This window comes from Salvia splendens, chromosome 22 (genome assembly GCF_004379255.2).
Source record: "Salvia splendens isolate huo1 chromosome 22, SspV2, whole genome shotgun sequence".
Taxonomy (NCBI): domain Eukaryota; kingdom Viridiplantae; phylum Streptophyta; class Magnoliopsida; order Lamiales; family Lamiaceae; genus Salvia; species Salvia splendens.
The window spans coordinates 24132900-24141138 of record NC_056053.1 but is presented as its reverse complement, the minus strand read 5'-3'; positions in this window follow the sequence as shown (position 1 = coordinate 24141138).

Genomic DNA, 8239 nt, shown 5'->3' with positions numbered 1-8239 from the left:
GAACTCCCTATTCTCTCTGCTCCAACAGATGCCGAAGTGATATTCTTATATTTAGCGGCATCAGATCAAACCATTAGCGCGGTACTTGTACGAGAAGAAGGCCTAAAGCAGCGTCCTATCTACTTTACAAGACGAGCATTAAGAGGTCCCGAAACAAGGTATCAACCTCTGGAAAAAATTGCTCTGGCATTAGTAAATGCAGCAAGGAGACTGCGGCCATATTTCTATGCTCACAAGGTATGCGTCTTAACCGATCTTCCACTTCGGCAAGTTTTGACTAAGCCTGAAGCATCAGGCAGAATTGCCAAGTGGGCCATAGAGTTGGGAGAACATGCAATAGAATATCTACCTCGGAAAGCCATCAAGGGACAAGCCTTGGCAGATTTTCTGGTAGAGGCAAAGTTCGATCAAGCAATCCCTATTATTGCCGAACCGAAAAGCCCTACCAATGATGAACCAACACAGCCCCAGGAACCCGAAGTAGAGCCGCCGGACTGTTGGATTGGATTCGTAGATGGAGCTTCGAATAAGACGGGAAGTGGAGCTGGTATTCTACTTATCGCTCCCGACGGACACGAGGTAACTTATTCACTTCGGTTCTTATTCCCAACCACTAATAACGAAGCCGAATACGAAGCCCTTCTTGCCGGACTTCGGTTAGCGCAAAGTCTATTTATCAAATCTCTCAAAATCCATTGTGATTCACAAGTCATAGTGAATCACATGTTGGGTACAAGTGAAGCCCGAGATGAAAGGATGAAAAAATACTTGGACAAAGCGCAAAGCATTAGCCGAAGTTTCTCTTATTTTCGGATAATCCGCATTCCCAGAGCGGAAAATGGCCGAGCAGATACTTTAAGCAAGTTGGCCTCATATCCGAGCTCAAAAGTGGAGGAATTACCGCACAGAAGCATTGATGATGCTGAGGTACTTTCAGTAACCAGCTCGCCGAACTGGATGACGCCAATATCAAAGTATCTAGATCAAGGACAACTGCCCGAGGATAAGAGAGAAGCTCGGAAAATCACATGCCGAGCACTTCGGTATGAACTTCATGAAGGAGTCCTATATAGAAAGTCCTACCTTCAACCGTTATTGCGATGTGTAGGACCAGAAGAGACGGACTACATCCTTAGAGAAGTTCATGAAGGATCGTGCGGCAGCCACATCGGAGCTAGAGCTTTAGCTAAAAAAGTTCTGAGATGGGGATATTATTGGCCAACTATGGTACAAGAAGCAGTACAGCTCGTTAAGAAATGTACGAAGTGCCAAATCCATGCAAATATCCCAAGGATGCCGCAGACCGATCTATGTGCTATGCAAAGCCCTTGGCCTTTTATGCAATGGGGCATAGACATAGTAGGACCACTACCACAAGCTCCTCGGCAAATGAAATTCTTGATCGTTGCCGTGGACTACTTCACAAAGTGGGTGGAGGCTGAACCATTAGCTACGATAACGAGCTCGAAGGCATTGGATTTTGTTTGGAAGAACATAGTTTGCCTATTTGGCATACCCCATATCCTCATTTCGGATAATGGGACTCAGTTCACCGACAAGACATTCAAGAATTGGTGCCAAGAGTTGAATATTCAACAGCGGTTCACTTCGGTCTCTCACCCACAAGCAAACGGACAAACGGAAGTAACAAACCGTATTTTGGTGAAAGGATTAAAAGCTCGGTTAGAACAAGCCAAAGGACAATGGGTAGAAAATCTTCCTCAAGTCCTATGGTCTTACCGAACTACACCAAAAACCTCCAATGGTGAAACTCCGTACAGTCTAGTGTACGGCACTGAAGCCGTAATTCCGGTTGAGATCGGCATACCCAGCCCCCGAACACTCAATTTCTCAACAGTACTGAATGATGACGGACTGAGAGCCGAACTAGATCTTGCCGAAGAAAGAAGAGAACTGGCCTGCATAAAAGCAGCCAAGTACAAGGAGCAAGTAACCCGGTATTATAACCAAAGGGTGAAAAAGCTGCAGTTTCAAGTGGGAGATCTCGTATTGAGAAACAATGAAGTAAGCCGAGCAGAAAAGCTGGGCAAACTTGAACCCACATGGGAAGGTCCGTATCGGGTGTCAGAAGTCCTGGGAAAAGGGTCTTATAAATTGACTCACATGTCAGGAGAACAAGTACCCCGAACATGGCATATTTCCAACCTCAAGAAGTTCCATTTGTAAGAGACAAGGTCCGGTCAGTCTTGTATCTAGTTCGGTCCTAGGGATATGTGCTTTCATGTTTCTATTTGTCCTTTATGCTGGTCGTTTTATAAAAGTTTAAAATCTTTTTCGTCTTTTTTATTTGTCTTTATGTGCGTTTAGTCTCTATGTGCGTTTTGTCTCTTATAAATATTACTGAGGTATATTGATCTTTAATGGCTGATCCCCTTTTTAGATCATGTATTAAAGACAATTGTGAGTCCAAGCTTCTAAGGAAGATACAAGACCACAATTCAGCTTAAGAAACAAGCAGTTCGTCTGAAACGGACTGCAATAAGCCGAAAACCACTTCGGTCAACCAGGGAAAGTCCAATCCAAGCGATAAAACTCGCCAAATTAGGACACAAAAGGAAAGTCCAATCCAAGCGATAAAACTCGCCAAATTAGGACACAAAGGGAAAGTCCAATCCAAGCGATAAAACTCGCCAAATTAGGACACAAAAGGAAAGTCCAATCCAAGCGATAAAACTCGCCAAATTAGGACACAAAGGGAAAGTCCAATCCAAGCGATAAAACTCGCCAAATAAGGACACAAACTAAGTCCGGTCAAAGAAGAGTTTACTTCATAAGACCAAGGACGAGTCCGGTCAAAGAAGAGTTTACTTCATAAGACCAAGGACGAGTCCGGTCAAAGAAGAATTTACTTCATAAGACCGAAGACGAGTCCGGTCAAAGAAGAGTTTTCTTCATAAGACTGAAGACGTATCCGGTCAAAGAAGAGTTTTCTTCATAAGACTGAGGACGAGTCCGGCCAAAGAAGAGTTTTCTTCATAAGACCGCGGACGAGTACAATAAATGAAATAAAAAATCGCTGAACTGTAAATACGCAGTGATAGAAGCGAAATGAAAAAATTTCATTTATTAAGTCTTGTTCGGCATACAATTTCGCTGCCCTACGAGAAGGCGTTACACCATTACAAAGGACTATTCTACTGTCCACGGTTGCTAAAGTTGAGCCACCTATCTAAAAAATCCTCATGATGCTGAGTTCGGGTGTTCCGAACAGTTGAAGAATAAGTAGGTCGACGAGATGCTCTGATCGACCTACCGCCCCTTCCCTGAGTCCGGGAAGTTCTAGCACCTCGGCGGCGAAGAGTCTCTTCACGAAGCATCCGCTGATCTTGCTCACTCATAATCACAACTCCTCTACGAACTTCAGGGCGTTCTCGTCTTGACATTTCCGGTTGCTCCGGAGTCCGTTGCTGACTTGGAGTACGTTCTCGTCTTGACGTTTCCGGTTCATCCTGAGTCCGTTGTTGGTTTGGAGTAGAATCTTGAGCAAGTGGATTAGAGGTTTGAGTTGGAGTGTGAGCATCTGTTGGCGGGAAACGCCTAAGGAATCTCTCGATTGAGGGACGCCGGGAAAGAATGATGTCGTACCGAGAAGCCAAGCGCCGCAATGACTTCACAACTTGTTGGCAAGCCGAGCTCTCCAGCGCATTGTTCTTCCGGAGTACATGAAGCTCCTCCCACAGTTCATCAACTTGATTCTGAACTTCAGATATGGTCATTCCCCCGCGCCCGCAGATGAAATCCTCATATGCAGTCCTCTCAGCGATGACAGTGTTCAGCTCGGCCTCCAGATCTTTCTTTATGGACTTTAAGTCCTTATTGTTGGACTCCAGCTCCACTAACCGAGCCAAGAGTTCGTCATACTTCACCTGGTCATCTATGGCTTTTTTCTCAGCTTCGTTTAAAGCCGAAGAGTATAGCCGCTTCCAGTGAAGTACCTCCAGCTCCTTAGAGTTAAGAATACAAAGCAGCTATGTCAGTTCGGCATTTCAGTTTACCGAGCAGGCAGTAAACCACAACAGGAGTAAAAGAGATTACGAAAAGCTATAAAGAAGACACGAGTGTAGAAAGAAGAATTTTTTCATTCACAAGAAAATTTTTTACACAAGGAGGGCTTCAAGGCCATTTTACAAGGAGAGAAAGAAACTAAACTAAGAGAAGGGAGACGAAATCATACTCCGCCAGTTTCGTCTCCGGCTCCTCTGTGGGTTTCAGCCTCCTTCTCCTTGTCTACTTCGGCTTCAGCCTCGGCCTCCCTACTCCCTCCAGCCTGCTCGGTGCCCCCATCGCCGATCTGCTGCACCTCCTGCTCGGCAAGCTCGTCGCCGGCCTGCTGATCCGTCTGCTCGGTCTCCTTGCCGGCCTCGTTTTCCTGCCCACCCTCTTCGTTAAAGATTGAAGCGGGTGAAACAGGTCCCAAGGAGGCAAAGATGGCCTCCATGTTCTCGTCCCGGTCAGCTCGGCAGTTACGGACTCTTTCAGCAGAGAGCAGGACCGAGGAAGAAGCAAGCTCCTCAAGGAGCGGCAGACTCTGGAGACGAGCTGAAATCTCTCGGCCATACAGCGGCAGGACGACTTCGGGTCCCTGCTCAGCGTTATCGGTCATCAATTTCAGCAGATCACCGATAAAGGCCGAAAATTGATTGCTCAAAAAGAGTTTCTCCGCGAAAACACGGAGAGCCTCCCCCTGAGCAACCACAGCGGCAGCCTCCCTCTGTTTAGATTGCTCTCTCTGGATGATGAGCTGGTTTTTGGCACGCTGAGCTTCATCCTGAGCCGAGATCCTAGCGGCCCTTGCCTTCTCAAAGTCTGCCCGAGCCTGTTCGGCCTGGTGACGAGCAGCATTCAACTTCCTCTGCATCTCAGCATAATCGTTGGACGCTTTGGAGAGTTCAACGGCGACGAGCTTGGAGAGCATATTGTTCCTCTGAAAATGGAAAAAGGAAAAAGTCAACAGAGGGGCCACAAAAAGTATAGGAAAAAAGCAAGGCCAGAAAATCAAGAAGAGAATTCACCTCTACAAAGTCCGTTGGCCATGCAAAAGGCTCACAGACATGTTCCGAAGGGGCCGCCAAGACAATGTCTTTCTCCGGCGCTCTTGGGGGTTTCTGAATCTTCCCCTTCCCTTTTGCCGAAGTCGACTCCGGCTTTTTTGGATCCGAAGAAGAGGTCTTCTGCCTTTTCGGATTCTTCTCGGCATCAGACGCCGAGCCGGTGGCTTTCTGTCTCTCCGGCTCATTAGATTCGGAGGATTTGCGACCGAGCTTGTTTAGCATGTTCACTGCCAAAAAGTAAGAAAACAAGGTTAGTCTTCGTCGTTAAAGCAGTAAAGCATAAAAAAGAAATCCTCACCCTCAGTCTCTTCGTCCGAAGACGAGCTATCGAACACGAAGTCACCCTTGACGAGCTCAGATTCCGAGTACTGTTTCCTAATCATAGGAATCTTATTGAGCTCGCCCTCGAGCTCGTTCAACGGTTCTAACCGAGGATGAGGAATTACGGACTTCGGCCCTCTCCAGGGAAAGCACGGAGCCGCTGTCCTATTGTAAAAAAAGAAACGATTTTGCCATTTCGGCCATTTGGTTTTACAAAAGGCTCTAAAGGGCTGTAAAGGGATCAAGTAAAACCAGGATCCCTTCCTCTTAAACTGAAAGAAATTAAGGATTGCCCTCAGAGACAGATCCTTTCCTAATCTACGCAGTTCGGCAGCAAAGGCCGATAAGTGCCTCCAAGAATTCGGAGTCACTTGACCTAAAGGGAGTTGAAAAAAATCAAGAAGCCCGCATTCCAAGCAGGCTTCGTAAACGGTGGCGTAACCCTCCGGCGGCGAATCAGCCCTATGAAGGTCGTAGGGAATTACCACTAAACCCCCAGGTAGAAAATATTTTCTGTGTAAGGATATCACAGTATCCTTACTCAAAATGCTCGGAAAATATTCTACCGTCTTCTCCCCGGACTTCTTCCGGCCAGAAGACCCCTTACCCCCCTTCCTACCGCTACCTGATTCAGAAACAGATTCAGAAGAAGAAGACATGATTCTTACTCTCTGATGGTCGAAAGTCTGAAGAAAGTCTTGAAGAAGCGGAAGAAATTTTTTCAATGATGAAGAAAGTCTTGAAGAAGCGGAAGAGAATACAGAAGAAATAATCGCAAAAGTGTTTCCAATGATGAAGAAAGGAAATATTTATCAGACTCGCAAAGGCATTTCAAATTCGTCGCACCGTTTCAAATCCCACTTTTTCTGGATTCTCTGGCCGGATTTGCTGTCACATTTAATGCAGACACGTGCGGAGCACGTCCCCTGACGTCAGCCTCCCCCTTACACTTATCCGAAATGCCGAAGTGATTCACTTCGCTTTTCGGGGGGGGGTGGTGATGGGATACGAACTAAACAACTAAACAATAATTGCGAGCCCAATAGCAGTGACGGCCCATCAGCCCAAAACCCAAGAAAGAGTATCAGTTCGGCACAACCAAAGAGTTCGGTCACAGCCTATAGCTCGGTAAAAGCCGACCAATCGAGCTCAACTCTCAGATCGGCACAACCAAAGAGTTCGGTCACAGCCCATAGCTCGGTAAAAGCCGACCAATCGAGCTCAACTCTCAGATCGGCAAAAGCTGATCGGCAAAGTTCAGCAGTTCGGTCTCAGCAGTTCGGTCTCAGTATTCGACCGAACAAGGAGATGGTGGACCCATGCAGGATCTCCACGACCTCCACTACACCCACGATCTATTTAGTGGTATTAAGCAGTTATCAACCCCACTACCAGGGCTGCAAACCACGATCTTAGTTCGAATGTATAAATAGAACTTAGATCAGATAGACCAGGGTTAAACTCTCTAGATCCTGAATCTTATAGCAAATCAGTATTGTAATCTGTAAGCGAGACCAAGCAATACAAATTTGCCCTCTTTTCTTCCCGTGGACGTAGATTTACCTCAGTAAATCGAACCACGTAATTTTCCGTGTTGTGATCATTTATTACTTGCATTTATTCCCATCAAAAATTCGCCACCTCATCAATTATCATTATTAGTTGTTAATTGATCTTGATTAATTCATTTGCATGTCACTATTTGATGGTACATCACTTTGAGTCGGCTTCCAAATATTTATTGGCCAAAGACCGTCTATAAATTTCAGTTATCATTTGGTGGTGCGTAAATAAGAAATATTTATTTACAATAAACATGCAAAGACATAAATTAAACCTATTTGCAAACCCAAGTCTATGTATGTGTTGAAGAATAAATTGATCACTAATTTCAAACATGGAAATGATTTGAACACACCTATATAAAAATATACTCCCTTTATCTCATGATAGAAGTTATATTTGATATGGGCACGAGTTCTAAAAATTGTAAAAAATAGTGGTTGAAAAAATTAATGGAATATAAGGTCCACTTTTTTATATTGGTTTTATAATAGAATGTGAATGACGTGTGTTAGTGGAATGTGAGACTTGTTTATCATTTATGATAAAAGAGAAATGTGACTTTTATTGTGGGACAAATAAAAATGGTAAAATGTGACTCTTATCGTGGAACGGAGGAATAGCATTGAACATATAATTGAATACTAGTAACATATTAACAGTGGAACATTGATGACTTGACACTTGGCGGATCCAGACCCCGAAAATGGCCGGAGCAGAATTTATATTTAAATATTAAATATTTAATTTAATATTATTTTTTATAATAAAATAAATAATATTATATTAATATTTAAGTAGCAATAGTTTCGCTAATAAAATATAAACATGCATTAGCTTGCAAAGTATGTATTATTAATTTAAAAATATAAAATAATTGTAAATGTTATATACATTCAAAATCATCGTAAATATTATTATATACAAAAGTGATATAAATAGAGCATTAAATATTTACATTTCAAAAATATTTAAAATGTTTATTTTGTTACATAGAAGGGGTGCGGTTTGCAAAATTGTATACCGAAATTAAATATATAGTGTATTTGGTTAATAAAATTCAATTTCACCACTCAATACTAGATGGATAATCATAAGATAATTAGTCATAGCTAACCTCCTATGATTAAAATAATCTCATAACTCAATCATAAATTATATCTTGGTATTATTTTATCTAGGAAACCGAACACCACCAGAGAATAATTAAGATGCATGGATCACAAATTATAAGTACTTTAGGACAAAAAAACTTTAACACTGGATTAAAAATAATTTTAACT